This window comes from Lissotriton helveticus, chromosome 1_1 (assembly GCF_964261635.1).
Source record: "Lissotriton helveticus chromosome 1_1, aLisHel1.1, whole genome shotgun sequence".
Classification (NCBI taxonomy): domain Eukaryota; kingdom Metazoa; phylum Chordata; class Amphibia; order Caudata; family Salamandridae; genus Lissotriton; species Lissotriton helveticus.
The window spans coordinates 519,785,655-519,808,089 of NC_136057.1; the positions used below are offsets into that span (position 1 = coordinate 519,785,655).

The 22,435-nt window shown below is 41.6% G+C and overlaps 1 long non-coding RNA gene across 5 annotated transcripts in view; it reads left to right on the forward strand.

Moving 5' to 3' along the window:
* Window positions 1–22,435, forward strand: part of LOC144770046 (uncharacterized) — a 630,720-nt gene that overhangs the window by 562,818 nt on the left and 45,467 nt on the right. For all 5 annotated transcript variants that reach the window (XR_013598782.1, XR_013598779.1, XR_013598780.1 and 2 more), the window contains 2 exons: window positions 18,217–18,316; window positions 18,586–18,693. This is a non-coding gene — a long non-coding RNA (uncharacterized LOC144770046). The remainder of the gene's footprint in view (window positions 1–18,216; window positions 18,317–18,585; window positions 18,694–22,435) is intronic.

Here is a 22,435-nt window from a genome sequence, read left to right on the forward strand (position 1 = left end):
GGGCACTGCTCTGGTTTGGTTATCCTCCTTCCTGAGCGACCGCACCCAGGCCGTTCGCCTTGGTGACTTTACAGCGGACATCCGGAAAGTTCAGTGCGGGGTTCCCCAGGGTTCCTCCCTTTCCCCCCTCCTGTTTAATCTTTACGTTGCCCCTCTTATTTTTTCTCTTCAACAAATGGAGGTCGCCGTATTTAATTATGCGGATGACCCCCAGCTTGTCTTCAACCTGTCCTCTTCCCCCTCTTCTGTTCTTAATTTCCAAACTATTATGCTTCACATCCGGGACTGGATGAACCATAATCACCTGAAACTCAACCCCGATAAGACCGAGCTGGTGTTGACGGGTGGTTCATCCAGCCCCTGGTCTTCTCTTTTTTGGCCCCCTGTACTGGGCCCCTCTCCTGTACCCACTACCTCTGTTAAAACCCTTGGCATAAAACTTAACTCTCAACTCACCCTTCATTCCCAGGTCAGTTCCGTGGTATCTTCTTCTTTCCTTTCATTGCGCACTATTCGCAGGGTGTCCCGTTTCTTTACCTTCTCTGCTCTCAAACTTATCATCTTGGCCATGGTGGTGTCCCGCCTGGATTACGGCAACGCCCTATATGCAGGTATTCCTGCACATAGTCTACGGCGCTTGCAGCAGATACAAAACCAGGCGGCCCGCCTGGCCTTCAATCTTCCGAAATTTCACCATTCCTCCCCCCTCTTGAAATCTCTACACTGGCTCCCTGTGCGAGCTCGGGTTCAATTCAAGCTCGCCTCCATCACTTTCTTGGCTCGACTGGGCTTGGCACCCGCATTCATCTCTTCTGAGATCACCCCCTATGTTCCCACCAGGGAACTACGCTCTTCCTCTCAGTCCCTCCTCACCATCCCCCGCTATCGGAGAAAGAAGTGGGGAGGCTCGAAATTTGCTACCCTTGCCCCGATCCTGTGGAATTCCCTCCCCCTTGAACTCCGTTCCTTCACTTTGTACACGCAATTTCGTAAACACCTAAAGGCTTACCTGTTCACTAAGGCCTTTGACTAAATTCCCAATAGCTTCCCTTGTCTCTTAGCCCCGGATCTTATCAGTTGTAGCGCCAAGAAACCGCAGGTGTATGTGCGCTTTTACAAGTAATTTTAAACTCAAACTCAAACTCAAACCACCTCAATCACTCCATATTTGTGTACGTTCCTCAGGCCACATGGAGATGCTTCAGATGAGAAGCAAAGCTGCTGCTCCCTTCATGTTTTCTAATGTGTACCATTGGTTATTAGAACTGACTAGAAGCAGCTCCTCAGCAAAACCAAATAGGATTGCCTTCTATGCTACAAGTCAGAGAAGTGACTTGAGTGGGCAACAGCATCAGTGCATGTTCTGGAAAAGCTACACATTAAACCAGAAAGTTGGTAAGTAAAGTTTTTTTTTTATCTCGCTCCAGTTATTTGTGCAGCCCCAGCCATTTACCCCCCTCGATTTTTTGATTTTGAGCCATCTGGTTTTCTGAATTGAGTTTCACTAACTGAGTCTAACTCACAGTAATTCTGGTAAAATAGACTTGAATTCTAATCACCAGTACCCATCTTTTAAAATAAGAACTGCTGCTATGCAGCTGCGGTAGGATTCTCTGGGCTGATTACATGTAATCATGTGTGCACACTTGTGTGCGCTCATGTGCAGGCTGAGCGAGTGGGCCTAACGTCTAGCTCAGTCAGGTATCTGCGCACAGGTAGCTTCTTGCAAAGGGGACTTATATACATTTGTTTATGGAATGTGCAGGCCTTATGTTCCTATTTCTTTCTGGGCATTATGTGAATCGCTAGTGCATCTCTCAAAGTCTGAAATGCTTTACTGCATTCATACTGTAGGCGAACGCTGTACCAAAATAACAACTTTGTGTTAGTTGAACCTAGAGAGAATATTAGCACATGCTTTCTTAGGTAAACAAGTATCCAGAGTTCATGTGTAACATTATTTTGGCCATATGTACAGTCCTTCATGTACTTTGAATCAGGTCAGGTTAGCCCTTAATTAGATTCAGGTTTTTAACTATCATGCTTGACCCATTCAATTACTCTGCTGACAAGCAGGTAGATCAAAGCCTTCCCCACACAGTAGGTCCATTTGGAGGGGATTTAACTTGTTCATGGAAGAGGGACTGGAAGGGATAGAATCTGCATAGAGATAAAAAGAGAGAAAGGGAATGAGGCAATGGAATTTGCTGAGGGAGGTGAAATCTGTCATAGCGACACTATTTATAATCTTTTAGATGTGTTGTTGTCTGAGCGTCCGCCTCCATACAATGAGACTCATACAAAGGGGGGGGGGTTTGGGGTGGAAGTGATAATACTATTGGACATTCTGGAATTGCCACTGCACCAGTAACAGTGAGTCCTAATATATTGGGGACCACCTCTGCGAATATGAATGAAACCTCAGCGGGAAGAAGTTTGAGGATTTGTGCCCCTGGCCTCTCCACAGTTCTGAATGTTACTGCAGCTTTGAATTTTCCCCGTGATCTCATTGTTCCGGTCACCATTCGCCCTCTAGTTCCTGTATATAATCCCAGTATCACGAGGAGTATTACATATAATTTGCTGTTCCAATCGAGTTGAGTACCCCAGAGAAGGCTCCTACAATTTCTTATATAAAGTGTATTCCTTTGGTCCCAATGAATAGGAGTTCTTATTGTGGTGCAAATGCAGACTGATCAGCAAACGAGACCAGATTTGGACCACTGAGGTCATTCCAGCCGATGCCAGATTTGGGTTTGCTCACTTGGGAGCTACTACTGAATGCCCATAGTACTAGCTGAAGGTTCACAATTCCACCTCAAATGAAAGTGGAAGCACATCAATAAATCAAGGAAAGATCAAGTCATCATTAAAAGTGAATTTGGTGGATGTAGCTAAATTAAACCTTGAATTAGATTAAATGATAAGTGGAATTCCTGAAATGACTCAAGTAGGCACTTATTTACAAAATCAGCTTCTGTTTATGAGCAAGGATGGTACTGGGAGAGGAAGACAAGCTCATGATAAATGATCTGATATAGTTCAGAAATATGAAGTAGATTTGGAGTGGACAAAAGCTTTATAGAAGAACCACCAGCTCCGATTTGTGATGAGATTGAGAGAATGTGAGAACATCAGGGTTGGAAATGCTAAGGGAGGAGTCTAGAATGATGCAGAGGTTCTGAGTGTGGTTCAAAGGGAGGGTGAGTTTTCAAGAGTGGAAGGCCACCAGGAGATGTCCCACGTGGAGGGGAAAAGTCCATGGATGAGAACTTCTGTTCTGGTTGTCACTAAGCCAGACTCGGACCCCCACAAAGGGACTAATGCTGCGGAACCATGAATAGCTGCAGGAGAACATTGGTTGAGAAGTCAGGAGAGGGGGAAACTGGTCCAGCAGGGAGAAGGTGACCTCCCAGTCATTCTGTAGGATAATGATGATTCCGATCTGAGTGATCGAGAAGGAAAGAGTGCAATGCCAAAGGTACTCTTCCCTGAATGGAATCACTTCCTTGCAAATGACAGAGAGAATGAGTTCCTGGGAATTCTGGAACCATTGTGAAAATTCAACTGAAAATTCGGGAACTTGATCTTCAGTTTGATATTACTTTTTAACTTCTTTTTTAGTGAAAATAAGTTCCTTGAGGCATCTTATTCTGGATGTGTCTGAGTTTCCTTTCTTGTATCCCAATGAGTTCCCGGGGCTAGTTGATAAAATAAAACTTCTAAATCTGGAACTGATTGTTAGTGAACTTGAACCACTTATTATTAGAGACACTTAAATAGACTTTGTAGTGAAGAAAGAAGAGTCATGAAGACTTTGTACGTAATTCATTTGCACATCACATGAGCTTTGGTTTTACTGCTTGCACAGGTGGAAACTGAAAGCAAGAACTCTGCACCTGCTATATTCAACCCCATGGTTTAGATTCTAATGAAGAAATGGAAGCCAATTCTAGGCATAAATTATTTAAAGCAGGCACACTAATAGCTTCAGTTGTTGTATTAATCATAGTGTGTATAGGAGTATATCCAGCTACGAATAAGTCAGTAGAAGTTAAGCCTACTGTTGCTCATAGTACACCACATTCTGCTGATACTAGCCTACAGTTGAATTATTATTTTAGATTGCTTTAGGTATACATTGATGCTATGAATGCAAGAGATTGTCACATGTGCACCCAGTTGCCTGCATCTGTTGTAGAGGGACTTTCAGAAGTTCCTATGTTCAAACATTTGAATAAGAATCCTTATTCCAAAGGTGCAGAGTTTGTTGGCAAATATTTTGCTTCTCTTATATAACTGGACACTACATACACTCATAGACATAATTTGAGCTCTTCCAAGTCAGATGTGGAGAAGACGTTCTTGAATTTGGTGGAGCACAGAAGGAGAGAGTTGGAGTCCAACCTAACACTGATTAAGATCTTTAAAAACACCATATGTGGAATAGTGAAGAAATTGAACATCGGGCAAAGGTAAATTTACCTGCCTTGACCTTAGAATCTAGATGAGCAAAATAAGGGGTACCTGTGTATACAGTTGATCAAAGTTCTGTAAACTCAGTATTTTTAGGACAGAGTGACTGTGAACATGTTTTGTGAGGCAAGAGTGAAGAAGGACCTTTTCTTGGAGGGACAAGAGCATGTGATTCCTGGATTGTCCTTTATTTGTGGACAGTATGCAATATTTAAATTACTTTATAGAGTGCATGGTACATGTTATCTTGGTATAGTTGTCTACAAGATTTATCATGTGGAAACCTTTAATGATACTGTATGAGAAACGAAATCTAGAGCTAGATGAGGTGTTAGTGCAGCAAAAGTAGTAGGTGATATTTTTAGTGCTATAATCCCATCTGAAAGTGTAATTCTGAATGATCTGTAAATGAGAAAGCTGTCTACAATAGAGGATCAACTGGGTCTAGTTCTGCAAATTCTTTATTGCCTGTAAATTCTGAGATGGTTGAGATAAGGTCTCTTATTTTACAAAAGCCACTTGCGTTACACCTTTTACTAGCAAAAGAGTGTGGCGTCTGCATGATGCTCAAAGTTCAGCATGCTGTACTTATATCCCAGATGAAAGTCAGGATCTGGAGAAATATATTTAGAATATATCAGGGTTGACAAATGATTTGAAAGTGGTAGAAGCAACAGAAGCTTGGGAAGCCACAGGGAATGGATTGTCTGTAGAAAGTTAATGGCTTAGAAGGCTGGGAAAAGGAATCTTTGGTGCCATCTTCTGACAATTGCTCTTTGTGTAATAATCCTATTCATGATCTTTAAGGGATACAAGTATGTACAAATTAGATGGGGAGTGAAGAGTAAGAGAGCAGATGTGAAGTTAGAGGAGAGTCAGAGTAAATATTATGAGGACATCAAACATCTGAAAGATTCTAGATGAACATTTTTAGATGGTCCATCTAATAACATAAGATTGCAATCTGTGATGGTTTGATTTGCCATCAGAAGGGGGACTGGAGCAGCGTAATTTTGGCTCCACCCTTTCTTGTTTAATTGGGCCACATATATGTGTATATTTGGTGGCATGTGGTGTAACATTATTAATGTAATGTAGTGGACTTGAACAGTTATAGAAAGTGCATCTACTGTGTAATCTTGACACATAGGTGTGTATATTAATGTTTTCCTTACAGTAACAACAAGTTGCAGTTCTCACATATATCTGCATTTATCGGCAAGAATAAGAAGATTTATTGAAGGAAGGGAGGACTACTGTTTGGAATAGGGAGAGGGGAAGATTCCAAGGACATTCTAATGTGTGGACCAAAGGAAAGAATCCTTGAGTGTAGTTGCCAAGTTTTAGTGTTTGAAGGTGGAAAAATAATGGGACATGCGACATGGGATTCTCAAAGGTTCTTTTCATGGGTGTAATTGGGCATCGTATTTTAGGTTAGTCTGATTTTCTTAAGATTCTGAGAGGTACAGATCTCTTTGAGACATCTGTGTTGTGTGGCTTCATGCTTAATAGGGTTTTCCTGATTTCTAGTTTAGAATAAGGTTTAGCATGTTTTCATAGACAACATCATGTATAGGCAGGAGGATCGAAACTTTTATGTACTCAACAGGCTTTGTTTATCATTCTTTGCATTGCAGCTACAGAATTCCTCATTTGCTTTTTGTCATTGAGGATCACTTTTGTGCGTTGTTTCGGATATCCTTCAGTGATTCTGTATTTTTATACTATGTTTCTGTGACTGATTTATATCAGCTTGGGTTTGAATTTGTAATAAATCCATACTTAATTCCATCAATCAACTCTGTGCTTTACTGTGTGTCCAAATGGGTTAAACAGTAATTGGTAAATTTTAGTTGATCCTAACTCTTTTTATACCTCAGGCACAGCCGTGGCCGGTAGTGGGAGTACTGGCCGGGCGGTGATGTAAGGAGAGGGAAAGGGGCAGGGTGGGGGGTAGTAATGTATGGATTACGGACTTTAAAAGGTAAGTAAACATAAAAATAAATAAAACGAATTTCGTTGCACACACTGCATCACCAAATGCGATGCAGTGTGTGCAACGAAATTCTTATTATTCAGTTTTATGTTTACTTACCTTTTAAAGTCCGTAATTTATACATTACTACCCCCAACCCTTCCCCTCCCCCTCCTCACGTCACTGCCCGGCCGGTACTCCCACTACCGGCCGCGGCTGCTCAGGCACCTAGAACCTTCCATTGCAGGAGGCCAGGAAGAAGGAGTCCACATTCTATGCATTCTCATTGGTTAAAGCTTGTAAAAAGATTTCCTGCATGGTAATGAGAGGAGGAAGGTACGTACCTCATAGTTTGGCTTGATTAGATCAACCAAAACAAATATCTTGTGTTTGCTTCCAGCAAGAGGTGGTAAATGTACAATTATGGTACTTTCAACAGGCAGGACAGGCACAGGCATCTGTAAGATGGCATGAACTCATTTTTGTCTGTAATTCTCTCCCCAGCTCCATCAGTATTTTTGGAATTCAGCCAGGAGTTTCTGGTGCAGGATATTTCTTCATCAGTGGCAGGATATTTCTATACCTCATTGCTTTGCTCATCTTGGAAATACTTTAGTTCCTGTAAAACAGCTAAACATTCACTGATATCAAAAGGCATTTCCACTGCCACTGTACTGTGACTATCAAGGTCTGAAACTCACATCTTAATCCCAAACAGGACCTCGTAGATAGTCCGACCTCACAAGCATCTTCTTGACAGATTGTTTAAAGCTCTCTGTACCTCATACAGGTGATGGACCCAACTGCGACCTGAATCTAATACTATAGCTGTTAAAGACTGATTTATGTCATGGTTTTTCTCTCCACAACCACATTTCTCTCAGGATGGTAAGGGGAGGAGTAGAGCACAGTCACACCCAATGTTCCCATGTTATCCTAGTGAGCTTTAGTTGCAAACTTTAGGCCCTGGTCTGATTGGAATGGCGATATTGCATAAGTGCAGATAATGACTTGCAAGTCCTTTGTAACAGTCTGAGCATCAGCCGATGGCTGTGGCAAAACCCATAGGAATCTAGAGCAGGAATCCTCTGCTAACATGATGGGGCAGATTTATGATAACTGGCGCATCCCCAGGGATGCGCCAGTTATTTTGCGCCGCAGCTCCACCACCAATGGTGCGCCGCATTTACAATGCGGTGCACCATCGGGCAAAAATGGCACAGATGCGTGACGCATCTGTGCCGTAAAGGTGGCGCATTGCTGGAGTTGCATCGCAAGCGCGACGCAGCTCCAGCAAGGCTCGGGGTGCCCTATCTGTCCAATGCTGCATCAAGCCTTACGCCTGCTTCAAGCAGGCGCAGGGTTTTGACGCAGCATTGGCCTGAAAGTGACTGAGTGAAATCTTATAGATTTCACTCAGCCACTTTTGCGAGGCGCACCTGCCCCGGAACGCCCACCCTGCGCCGGAACGCCCACATGTGGAACAGGGCTTTACAACGTGACGCATCTTCCTAGATGCGTCACGTTGTAAATGAGTCGTAGGGATGCACCACGTTTACACCGCAGTTGCGTGACGCAAACGTGGCGCATGACCAACATAAATCTGCCCCGATGTATTTATAAGACCCATTAGAATGTAGGAGTCCGCACTGGTCAAAGTAAACGCAAGCTAGAGGTTATTTGAGATCAATAGCGGTGTCTTTGGTGGGCGAGCTGTGGTGGAAACCCTTATTTGTTGACAAATGTCAAGCTAAAGAACTTAGGGCCAGATGTACAAAACTTGTAGTTTGCAATTCCGAAATAGTGAATCCTAATAAATCGCTATTTTGGAAATGTAAAATTGAATATACAAAAATAGAGATTTTCTAATTCCCCCAAAGGAGGAAACGCTATTAGGAAATTGATAATTAGAAACTGGGAAACCATTCTTTACTATGGACCTAAAGGCCCATAGAGACGAATGGTTTCACATTTCCAAATTAGGAAATGTAAAACCAAGGATGTCTATAGGGCTAGGACCCCCTTGATCTAACTTCAAAAAAATTGATGCACATGCCACTTTAAAAAAATGCATTTGGTTGGGCTTTTTTTTAATTGCACATGGCAAGCACTTGGATTTGATGGTAATAGCATTTCTTAATTGCCCATTTCACATTTCAACTACGGGTTGGTGGCAAACTCCGCACGGCCAGTGGAGTTTGCATGGAGCATGGAGTTGTGCAAACATTCCGCCAACACCGGTGGAGCGGAGTTTACAGGCACCCACCCTTCTGGACTGGGTAACGGTGTTACTTACGAATACCATGTATCCATTTGGTAGCTTTGCCTCTGCTGGTTCATACATAGCCTGCTCTTTTTCATCCAGATCACATATATCAAACGTAGTGCTGATTTCTTTTATTCACAGCTGTACGGCTGCTCAATTGTATTTCTGACCAACTACACCATGTTTTTGGGCATGCTCTGTAACAGGGAGTTTACCAGGTCAAGATAAGTATTTCATTTATGCGCAAGCTCATGAATGTGCTGTCTTTGTGAATCCATCGATGAGTAGTGGCTTACAGTTGCGCTCGCTTTGTGGTTCCAGAGATTCCTAGCATGCTTTGGTAGTTAGTGACTCTGAGTTTTGTTTTCAATCCATAGTAACTATCAACTCTAAGCTCTGTAAAGGGTTTGGTTCTGGGCTCCCATGACGCTGGTGTGACCGGTGCATTTCAGTAAAATGCAAGTTCCAATGCTGCCAGGTCAATGTCCAGAATTTGCTCCATTGCTTCAAGACTGCAAAATAAGCAACATGCCCCAGCAGAAAATAGTGAAAGTAAAGACTTGCCCCGGAGATTGCTGATTTGAAGGGCCAGTCAATGCTCATTGTTTGATTTATCATAAAATGTGCCCTAAAATTAATATCAGTGCTGTATGCCACGTCTGAGTGCTGCGTTCACACAAAGGATCATCTTCTGGCAGCCCTGGCTCCTATGGTGGCTCTGTTTAGTTGTTGTGTCATGCCATTTTCCTAGTGAATGTGACGGACTGTTATGCCTTGACCTGGATCTGTCATTTAAGCGGTTTAGCTATGCATGGGGCACATGGGGGTGTAATTGGCAGATCTTCTGGTTGCACCTGGTGTAATAAGCACAATCTCTAATCTTTTGTCCCACATTGTGTTAATCCTCAATCATGTTTCCAGATATGTCATGACTCAATCATGTTTCCTGATATGTCATGATCTGCAGGTAAAGGCTTGAGTTGGTGCTGGGAATAGTAGAATCAAGACTTGCAATATATGACATGTGTGGTTTTCAGTTTTGCTGCTGTGTCAGGGGATCTACAGTGTATTTTTGTTCACCACCTGAAACTGCAATGCTGTTTATATAGACATAATTATAATTGTTTGGTGTTTGTGATTTATTTTTTTCTGCATGCATTACACTTTGCATGTTTGCACTTTGTATGTTGTTGCCTGCATCTCTCTGCTAGATCTGACTGTGAGGTGCACCAGAGATGGGAGCAGGCCAAGCTAATTGCCAAATGTATTCATTGACCCATTAACCCATACAGCACTACTTGAGTAAGCCCCCCAGGTTTTGTTTCTCGAGGGGTGCCACAGCGTACCCTGATGACGATGGCTCGTTGAAGTACATCATCTTTTTTCAAGCAATTATACACAGACACCTTCTGTTACTGTCCTTACAACACGAGGGTTATGTCAGGTCCTTTAGTGTTCGAGTGGGTTTACAGACTATTTACAGGCTGGCCCCATGTCATCAGGCATGGGGCCAGCCTGCTTTGTCGGCATTCCTGTTTATCCCAATTTTGTACAGAACCGTTGTGTATCCCTATAGCTTGATAGGGGAGGAAGGAATGTTTTTTTGACTAAGCTTGTAATAGTACTCCTCCATGGAATCTCGCAGAGTTTTTTGGTAACTCCACTGAATTCCACAGAGTGAAACTCTGCAAAGTCCACCCAGACCTAATCTCAACCAATAGGAGAACAGGCACAATTATCTGCAGTGCCTCGAAGACCCTCGGTGTGAAGCAGCCGCGCTCTACAAATCCTGATTGATTGATAGAATTTTAGAAATGCTTTGTACATGTGCTTAGGAAATCGCAAATAGGAAAACTCTACTTGTGATGTCCTCTTTAGGAAATTGCAAAATGCGATTTCTACTTGGTAGAAATCGCCTTTTGCAACTGGGTCTAGGCTTTTGTACATATTGACAGGCAGTATTGTATTTCTTAATGGACTGAAATTGTGATTAAGTCTTTTAAGAAATGCAATTTCCTTTCGTACATCTGGCCCATAGTCTTTCATCTGTTTGTATAGACCTACCCACCAGTAGTCCTGGTGCGATAGGGAAATTGTAGCTGTCACCCCTGCAAGAGCTGATGCTAGACCATTGTGTGCTGCAAGTATGAATCCTAACCTATGGTCTTAATTAGGAATTATTCTATCTCCCACCCTGCGAAGATGAGCAAACAGAATGTTTTGTGCACAATAGTAGGAGTATTTTACTGGAAAACCTTTTGGTAAGTGGGTACCATAGCGTGAAGCCGTGACAGCCTTCATAATGACTCCATCTATTTTCATGTTGAGCAAGTCGCTGCTGGGGCAACAATTTGTACCATTACCTTTGTGTCATCATCAGCCAGTGAATTCCTGCAACGTGTATTCCTAAATGTTGGTAACTCAGTGTGTGAATTACATGAGGCCGCTGCAAATTCACTTTGAGTTTTGCCACTTGTTCCCATAACATTTTTATGCTTAATTTTGTACCCCCTTGAAGCTCTGAACCCATTCAGGCTCCTATAGTCTAGATACTCATTGTAAAACTGTACACAACAATACGAATCAGCTAGTGACTTGAAACGTAAATACCAAAAAGTGTCCTCACCATGCACTCCAAGTCTGGTAGACAAGAGTGAAGCTTTTGGTGCTGTGTTAAGCCTAACTGTGGAGGTCCTTGGCAATAAGCAGTTTCAGGCTGTATTTACATTTTAAGAAGCACACCTCATCCTCCAGTGCTATTTGGGAGGTGGTGTATGGTTACTTTGTATCTAGTGACAAGCAGTGCCCTGGTGGTCCAATCACATGACCAGCAGACTTTAGGGTGGCAGCATACCCAGGCTACCAGAGTGCCTTTAAGGATGTATTATATGCATCACAGTTAAAAGGGACAGACATTATTCCTTTACTTGACATTGACCTGATTACCTCATGTAATTAAGAACTCACAGTACCAAACAGCCTAGAAAAAGTCTTGTAGACAAAACACATCAGCTGCTATTTGGAGATGTGTTGAATGTGATACGATGATCGGGAAAAGAGTAAAGACATGGAGACTTATAAAAGAGAACTTTGCCGACCATTATTATTGACTTATCATTGTCCAAAGTTAACTGTTGGGACTCTTTTGTGTGCTTTGGTACCATTTTCTCCTTATCCATCAAGTATATTTCATCAACATAGGACAGTGCTTGGTCATCAAAATGTTGTAACAGTTCTGTTACACAGGCTGAGAACAGCTCGGGCTATTATTGTGGCAATCAAAAACATTGTTTTTGAGAGTCGAGGGTGCAGAATGAAGTCTGATACCCACTTTCAAGTGCTATATTTTGGCAGAAAATCCCATTTCAGATGTCTAACATGGTTTTATATTTTATGCCCACTATATTGTTCTTGTAAAGAAGACAGGAGTATAACCCATAGACCAAACCAGGACTGGGTAGTTAAGATACAATTATCACACAGTGCCCTGAAAGGTAAAAGTTAGTAGGCAGTTATAAATAGCATGCACATAGCATTACTTGGGTGGACAGGAAGGAGATTACTCAATTTTTTTTAATAGAAAAATAGTTATTCATCTTTATGTTATAACATTCATTTCATGGTTGGAAGTATACAGTTGAGAGCAGCACTGCATAGAATGTAAGGACAACCACATGAGACTTGGTGCAACAAACGTGAATAAATAGTGCAAGTGGCGACGCAAGTGAAGGAGAACAGAGAACAGCGTGGTCGGCGCACTGTAGAAAAAGTGCAAGTTATATACCGTGAGTGGCTAAAGGCGGCACGTGTGACATAGTGATATCACAAGGAGCACAGTTGATTGATTAGACTTGGAGCCACTAAGAAGTAGTGCGCCTATTAATTAGGCTGTTGGGTCAAAATTAGGCTGTTGGGTCATAGTAGATGAATAACTATTTTTCTATAAAAAAATTGAGTAATCTCCTTCCTGTCCACCCACTATATTGTTCAGTAGTGCAGCGCCATGCATGTTTTGTACCGCAAAATTGCAAATCGCACTGTTCAATTATCTGCAGTATAAGATTAAGAGATATGAATGATCTGATTTCATTACTGGAAACAAAGGATCATTCATTGGTGATGTAAAACTTTCTATTACACCCTGATAGTCAAGTCTTGTGTTTATTACTCTAACTTGTTGTTTTGATTTTTATTTAATAGGATATTGTAGCTGTGCTTGTGGGCTGGACCTTCTGGGTATGATGTAGTGAGAGGTTCCTTCATCCCAACCCATGTGGTTGCAATATAGAGCTGGGGATTTTGTTAAGGCCTGCTTCTTGACATATGTGTGTTTTAATGATTTGGGAACGAGGTCAGAAAAAGCAGGTAATATTACTGTTTCTCCTGGTAGGACAATCCTAAGAAACTCAGGTGGCCAATCTTATTGAGCCAAGACAATGTTGCAGCCGAATGACAAGTTCTCCTAAAAGAGAACATTAATAGTAAGTGGTATATCCCCCTCCATCTGGAGTCGCAATTCAAATAATTGATTTGGGGCACTTTATTTCTGGTCCTGTGTCACTACCTGGACATAGTCACACGTTGCTACTGCCTCCGTACACTCAATAAGATTGTTGTAAACTATTGTGACTTTGGCAGTGCTGTCTAGCAGAGTCAGAGCCCACTCCCCATTTCAAAGCAGAGTCCTCAATATTTGTGGCATATTTTACTTTTATCCCAGCCACCTTCTTCTTTTTAAATTGAGGATCTTTCTCTAGAGGATTTTCATACTTTTTTACTATGAAGTCGGAAGAGTGTAAGTTCTTCTCCGGTTGAACGTACTCCTCTGATTTGTGCTCTGATCATCATCCTCTCTCAGAGCGATTTTTTGATGATTTTAGAAAGGAACAAGAAGAACATGTATCAGTATCCTGATAGCTTTCAGGCTGTTTTATTGCATCACAGTTATGCAAGTTATAGCGCTTCTCTGTGCACTCCTCTTGAGAAGATTCACTCCGTGGTTTAGTCATTTCTTTATTTTTCTGATTATCCCAGCGCTTTTCTTTAGAAGACGCTTGTGCCTGTTTCAAGTTTTCCTTTTCAGAAATACCCTTAAGTTGTGGTTTGGTAGGTCTTGCTCCCATATTATCGCGATCTATTGAGGGATAGGTTTCTGAAATATGTTTAGGTAGTTTACGCTCTTGTTCCACCTTATGGTGCTTGTGTAAAATATGTGTGCTGCAATGATTAATAGAAAAAAACAGAACATAATAGTCAGCATTATGAGAATGGTAAACAATTCAACCATTGTGATGTTACATTGATTATACTCATACATATATAATCATATCTATACTCCTACTTAGTGCTTCCTAACCTAGTGGGCTTTAGGGTTTGCGAATCTGCCAGAAGACCATAGGGTGATTTAACTTCCCAGCTACCTGTGGGTATGTTTCATCTGGGAGCCTGTTCTTGTGCAGAGCAAGCCATCGTCCTTCCGAGAAGGTAAAAAGGATTAAACTGGCCTTGAATTCTGTCATGGGGCCTTAGACAGTGGCAGCGAAATGCTCCTCTGTCTAAGCACAGATTAGTGTTGTTTATATAATAAACTTCACCCATGTTGCCAAGTCGGAGTGCTAGTCAGGCCATCATTATTAATTCTACTCTTGCAGGGCTCACACTGAGCAGACAACAACAAACATCAACATTTTGCGCAGTGAACTTAAGCATGGAACAGAATGTTCAAGGTCCTGATATTAAGACTATGAAGAAGTGTAAATGTAAGCAAATCCATTTCAGAGAATATTATCCTATATGTGCACACATTGAATTGTGTGTCAAGAGTCACTGTTTAAGAAAGATGTCAACCTTAAATGTGCACATGTACAATGGTGGTGTTCCCTGTCCAAGGCCTATGTAACCACATGACATTGTGATACATGAGCAGTAATTCCTCTAGAAACCAGGGTTATAATTTAGAAAGTGGGTGGGGCAACCATCCCCATAAAATAAATATTTATGTTTTCCCTTCCCTGTGAGGAGACTGATCAGCCCTCAAGAGGGGACGTGATTGTCCTCCCTCAGGGAAGGGAAAATTGATGGTCATTTATAGTTTTTGTTTTGTGCTGCCCAGGGCCTTTCCAGCTTTCCCAGGCAGCACAAAATGTGTAACGTCATTGCTAGAAAGGGGAGAGTTTCCCCTATCCATTGATGCATTGTTGAGACCGTTGCTTGTGGATCATGAATGGACTGTGATCCACAAGCAGGGATTCTACTAGACATCACAAACATCTTACTTTGTGTAGGTGGTCAACCCCCTGGGCTTGGTCAAACCCACCATTATATATTTATGTTTTCCGTTCCCTGGGTGGGCACATTGGCCACTGAGGTAAGGGCTGAACCGTCCCCCACAGAGAAAGGAAAACATGGCAGCATTTTCTTTTATTTTTAATGTGCACAGGGCTTTTCTGGTGCTCCCCAGGCAACAAAATTGTAGGCATGGATCGACAATAAATTATACTTGGGTGTTTTTCCTTCTATAAGGGACTGATTAGGCCCCTAAGGTTGGTGTGATCGACCAGCCAAGGAAATGGAAATATGGCTGCTTTTTATATGTATATCTTCCTGGTGATTTTGGCAGCCATTTCTTTTATACTATTGTCTTGGGGTTTTCAGGTGCCTTTTCCCTGGGTACCAGTTTAGCCACTGATTTGTCTGACATTCAAGTTGTATTTCCACCCAGCAGAGCTTAGGTCACGGGGCTGTGATGATCCAATTTCGGCCACTGATCAGCTATTCAGACATTCATTTTGGTATGGCCACAGTATTTAGAAGTCCATCGTGGGTGGGCTGACGAATGCTGTGGTGGGCGGAAGCAAAATGCGTATGGATATATAACTGAGCAGCAGCTGAAGCGACTTCAGCCGGACCTTGTAGACTAGTAATGTGAATGGCACAGTAACTGATAAATGGTTGAAGTGTGCTCTCACATTTCTGCAATGATGGGTAAAAGTAAAGTGTGAATGACAAAAAAACTGATCAGTGACTGATGTGGGCTGTGGTAGGAGGCAGCAAAGAGGCACATAGTGCAAATGGTTAATTTCATTGTGTGCTACTCACACTCTGCTCTTTCAGGAGGAGCACTCCTTACAAATAATTTTCTCCTGGCATCGGGGACAAATGCAGCATAATGTGCATTTGTATTATTGTGCATGTTTCTTTTCTTCTAGCTTTGTTAGAAAAGTTTGGTAGCTTTGGATCATTGGAGGAGATTTGGATCTTTAGAGATGTTCTTTGTGGCAGATAAGTGTGAGTTTAATGCTGTTGTTGCGATTATACTTTACTACATTCTCACGGCATTAGATTCTTTCACTTCATAGCACACCCCTTAACCATCCACACTCAGACACACAGCAACATTGTCTCCATGTATCTCTGCTTTCAATCTAGGTCAGAAAGTTTTACTTAGAAAGCAGAGATGGCATCTTGCTGGATTTAGCCTCTGAGGCTCTAACTCAATTAATAGAGGAAAGTTCTGAAGCAGACTATGACATTGAGACAGCATCATGGGGAGAGGGTTATAGAGCACCATCTGGGTGTGATTTTACAGGCAAAGTTCCTTTCAATTAATTATTAATCAGCTTGTAGTTATTCAGGTGAACATGGTAGCTGTGATGTCTATTTGTAAGCACAAATTGTGCAGCAAAAAACTAGTGAGAGTAAAGGCGAATAAAGAGTGCATGTAGATACGGCATGGAGCACAGACACAGTATTCACTTGGCAGACTACTAATTTAGTTCAGACAACAATTTCCCCATTCACTGTAGATGCTGGATGCAAGTTCGATAAAGCAAATATTTTGCCTATTGACTATTTCCATCTTTTTCACAATACAGACTTCCTTGAGGAAATTGTGTAGACAATAAAGTTGTATTTGTTTGCATTTATTGTTTAGGGCGAATGGAGGGCATTTCACTCTAGGGAAACCCTATAGACTTCCCCTTCACTTGAGGAGCTGGAGAATTTATGGGCCTAACACAGAAGATGGGAATAGTCCCCAAACCAACTGTACAGTCCTACAGGTATATTTGTGCAGGTTGGGAAAACCCTGCTTCGCACCAGTCATAAGCAGCGACAAGTTTTTGATTGTAAAGCGCATGCTGCATTTCAAAGACAATTCTCCTGCATTGCCCTTGGACCACCTGAGCATGGCAGGGTTTTCAAAATTTGGATTGTCATTGATCATTTGCCTGCCAAGTTATCAGAGATTTATACTCCAGGAAACAATATAGCAGTTGATGAGTCCTTGATAATGTACAAAGGGTGACTGCTGATCAGACAGTAGATGCTAAGTAAAAGAGCTCTTTATGGCATCAAGATGTACAAGAACTCTACTGGTTATGTATTTAGCCTGAGAGTATACAAGGGAAGGACACTGCAATAAAACCTTCAGGTTGTCCTTCACCCTTAAAGAGTTTGTGAGAAGATTGTTTGATTGATTGATTTATAATTGCCATGACCTTTATGCATATAACTTGTATACAGGAGTCCAAATTATTTGTGAACTGAAGAGCCCACTGGGGATGTCCATGATGGGTTTAGGGCCATTTCCTGTCATGGGCAGTAGCCCTACCAACACAAGTGAAGTGGAGTTTTTACCGGAAGACATGTAGAACATTTGGAATTGCCAAATGGATTTCACAGCATTTGTGTCTTCCAGGTGTAAACCAGTCTGTAAGAAAGAAAATATTTTGAAAAATGTCCTTCTAATGCTTGTATGGGTACCCACAAATTCAGAGATGTAAACATAAGCATGGCTCCTAAAATCCATGTCTGTGTCCATTTTGGAAATAAATACATTTTCTTGATACACATTTTTCACTCTACATATTTCACCATATGAATTGGTCTATACTCAGTACACAATGACAAACCATAGTAAGGTGCAGCTTGGTTGTTGGCTCTGGGCATCTCAGGTCATTGGACAACCTCAAAACCCTATGTCTCTCTGTAGCGAGAAGCGTATAGTGAACATAATGGTATACTGCATTAGTGAATCAGATATTGTGATATTGTGACAAAAAGTTATAGGTAAAATGTTTGCACAAATGGTTATTTTTTCCTACGCATTTTCAATATGTCTTTATTTCAGCAGGTACTTTATTTGGGAAAACCTTCAGGGATCTACACACATGATCTATTGCTGAATTCAAAATGTTGACTACTTTTTAGACATTTATAGCTGTCCGTGATCACCCATGATTCCCTGATCCGTATTCCCCCACAAACTGCCAGTGTGTTGAAAGCATGAAAAATAGGAAAAATGGGTTACCACTTTGAAAAATGTCTGAACTGTGGAAAAAATAGGTATTTGGATTCATCTCTTCATATCCCTAAAAGAAGCAAATATGGTGGCTTTACAACAGCAAACCTTTTGTTGATGATAAGCATGTTATTCTATTTTTTGCCCAAAAACTCAAAATGTAGTTATATTTTGTATATTTTCTCTGTCTCTTTCCAGAAAATCCACAAATCTAGGATAGCTGTAGAATGCTCATGATGTTGGAAAAAAGGCACACATTTGGTGTGGATACCTTATGTGGAAAAGAAATTATGGAGGTGTAAGTGTGCAGCATTCGAACACTGCTGTAAACCAGCTATGGGGAGGGTGTGTAAAACCCTCAGCAGATAATGGGTTAAACAGGGAATATATACTCTAAACAACAATAAAATGTAATTTAGAAAACTACTTAATCATTACCTTGAAAATAATGTAAAAAAGTTTAATTGCAAATGTTATGTAATCAATTAACTGTATTTTAATAACAAAATTCTTTTATATGTTTCTGAATGTATTAATATTGTTGCTTGTCTGCACTGATTTCTATAGAAGCATGTTTTAGTACTAGTGATTGATGTGTGGTGCTTGAATTAGTATAAGCTTTGGTGCTGGTTTCATCGACGGCCCCCTGGGCACAACGTCTCTACTCACAAAGAGGTAAGTTATTCTTTAGAAACAAAACAAAAAAAAAATTATCCAATGCTTCAAGTTTAGGAATCACATGTGGATTTGTTATTCATTCTCTCCAGATATCCTCTGTTTGTAATGTAATCCATCAAACTTGTATTAGTCCATAATCTCCAAATTCACAATATCCCTATAACTTTCAGGCTGTGACCCTTCTTCAGGGGGTTATCTGCAAGAACAAATAACATTTGATGCCTTAATGTTGCCACATACCAACAAAAACATATGAATTAAATGAAGTTGCTGAAAACGTGACTTCAAATACACGGTGCAAAACAATCAAGGTTGCTATACATTTGAGGCGCGGTGTCACAGATAAGTACCGAAAGCCAGCGAAATACACATTTAGAAAATGTGAATCACTGTTCATATGAAGACATGTCACAGTGAGGATAAGTCTGAAAGTGCCTAACATTGTGCCGTGAAAGAGACGGATCTACAAATCGTCAGTGAAATGCGTGATCAAAAGCCAGCGAAATACACTCTTAGACAATGCAAACCACTATTCATATGGAGACTTGTCACAGTGAGGATAAGTCTAAAAGTGCTCGACATTGTGCCGTGAAAGAGAGGAAACTATAAAACATTGGTGAAATGTGTGATCAGAAGGACCCGTCAAAAAGTGACAAATAACCGTTAGTGCCAAACTTACGATAGAAGCAAGATCTAAGATGCTCTCGACGAGCTCTGGTGATCGGCCGAGAACGCTGAAACTTTGAAAAATTACTGCATATAGCTTTGCCGAAAAGCACGGCATAGATTAGGGACAGGTTCACCAGGACTGTGGTGTGCGATAAGTCATCTTAATGTGGAGTTAAATGTGAGAACTAATGACAATCAAAACGTGTTAGACAAGCACAAAACTATCCAAAAGGTGTGTGTATTCATGTTAATAAAGAACCGAGTGCTGGAAACAAAGAATGCGTGTGAATGGTTAATACCAACATAAGTGCTTGAACGAAATAAGAAAAATAAGAGATTCAATAAATGAACAACGTGCAATGTGTACCCACAGTTTGGGGATAATAAAGAAAAAAGAAAAAGAAAAGAAACGTAGTTTATTGTATGCAGTAAAGCTCAAAGCAAGACTTTTATGAAACACAGCAACATGGAGACAGCCTCCAAAGGAAGCTAACCCAACACAAAATAATTCACAAGAGTTTTTATACCTTTCCATACATCTCGTCTACTTAACACAGTCAATGAGGCATCACCTGGTGTTGAGACATTCTAAACATTTATCCAATCATTAATCAACAACAAATATTTAGCTATATTTGGATTTTGACTTAGGAAATGTTCTGTAACAGAAGCAAAGAAGGCAGTACACTTATAGTCTCATGATTTCCTTTATTTCTAAAGGCGTCAAGGTCACTTCAAGTTCAGCACAGGTCATCAGGCTTTCAGACATTATGCAAGCTCCTATAAATGTCACAGAATGAAACCTGAAATAAAAATGAATTCAACACACACACAGACTCCTATTTATGACAAGCTTGCACCACCGGAGCATCACTTTTTCTTACGCTCTGACGGCACAAACATCTCAACCTTATTTATGAGGCCATGCAAAGCCACTTTGTGTGGCTTTGCATGGCCGCATAGATATGGAGTAAGAAAAAGCAGGGCAAGTCGCTGCCTTGTCTTACTATGTGCCACGGAGGCATTCCATGACCTTTGCTGTGGGATTTCCCTCGCAACACCCAGTGGCCACTCCTCCGCAATGGCGGATGAGCATCGCCACACTGCCTGGCTCAGAGCCAGAAAAAGTCAAACAAAACGATGCTCTTGCATTTCTTTATTTTACATTTGGCGGCTCTGCCAGCGGAGTTGGGAGGGGTGGGGCTTAGGCATGGGAGGGGGAGGAGGAGGGCTACGTGCACTTCACTCCCAAAGTGCCCATATGTGTTTTGACTGGTTGTCTAAAGTCGACCACAACACACATGTGCTCTTAGGCTTTCTCCAGCCCAGTTGCATTGAGCAGCCAGGCTGGCGATACCCCACAGATTCCCTGGTCTGAGCAGGGCGTCGTCCCTGCTTGCTTAGACCAGCTCCGCAGCACGGGGATTGGCTGGGAGTCCGGGTCCCAAGTGCTGCTGGGACCCAGGAAGAGAAGAGGTGGCAAACGCAACGCTGGCGGCGGACGGCCAAGACAGCAAAAGTACGTTTTATATATTTTTGTATCTTGTTTTAACCTCACCGCCCCCCGTGTGATGCCTCCCGCATGACACCTCCCCCACCACCCTGTGTTTATGGCAGCCGCCGCTGGCCACAGCAACAAATTTTTATGCTGCTCCAAATTTACTTAATCATGTAAACCTAGGGAAGCACCTAACAAAGAGATATATTTGTATTTCTCCTTGTTTTTTCCTCTTTCCATGTGTGCTGCATTCTTAAGGACACATCAATAGTGGTAAATGCCTCTCGGGATTGTTTTTGTGCAAGAAGGTGCCCCTTTCTGCACAAAAACAGTCCTGTATCCAACACAGACACCCTAGCACCGTGATGCATGGGTGCCTGCTTTGACAATAGGCAACCAATTGCCAGTGCAAGGGGAAAGGACAGGAATGCACGCATTGCATGAGTAAGGTACATTCCTACCCTTTGAAATAGGTGTAGGACAGCACAGCGAGAAGATTTGTGCTTCTGCCCTATGCCAATTCCCCATAAATGAGCCCACATTTTGTAGTAATTATTTCCCATTTTCCAACCTGTCACCCTTATTCCTCCTATAATCTAGTAATCTTATAGATACATGTTTTGAGTGCTCCGCCACAAGGATGTAGATATAGAAACAATAGAGGAGGCAGAGGCAGCTGCTGAAGTAAAGATCACAAGTGTGAAGTGTATGAATTGCAGCTTGAAGTAAATAATGTAGTACAATTTTACATACTCCAAAATTGCTTCAGTGAATAGACGCCTAAATATTTGATACCTCTTGTTCCATATGATTCACATTATGGCGGACATCTCTCATGTGCCGGTTACACAGGCGTGCTATCTTGAGATTGGATTAGACTAGAATTTGTCCACTGAACCTCAGATTTGTGCATTTTCCACCTCCTTCTTAGCTATTAGAAAAGCTAGAAAATGATTTTGTTGCTCCCTCTGATATCTAAGCAGGCCTTTATTCAGACCCTTGTATTATCGAGATTTGATTACAGTAATGCAGTCTTAGGCTTTCTCAAATACCTTATCCACAAGATGCAAGATGCTCAGAAATTGGCTCATTGCTTTGTCCCTGGACTCTATGGTAGGGAATCTATTTCTAACCATGTTAGGTCCTTATACTGAATCTCTCTTCACAAATGCATTGTACTCAATTTATGTGCGACTGTCACACATCTTTGACTACTACTGTATCTTGCTTTTCAAGTTCCCATTTTCATCGCTACTCCCTAGACAAGCCTCTTCTATCAGGCTCTGATAACCTTCAGGGTATCTCTTGGATTTAACAACCCATACAGGCAGGTCATTCTTTTTCTTACCCGATGGCTGATAATTGCACTTAGAAAGTCTTATTGACCACTGTGGATTAGTGCTAAAGTTTGATACAGTAATCACATCATAGCGCAAGGATATCTCTGTGAGGTCACAGCAATGTTGTATAACTATAGTTTCATTAATTCATTCATGGACTAGGCATGTACCTATATTGTATTGTATAAAATATTTGTAAAGCGCAGCTATCCCTCCAAGGAGCATCCTGGCG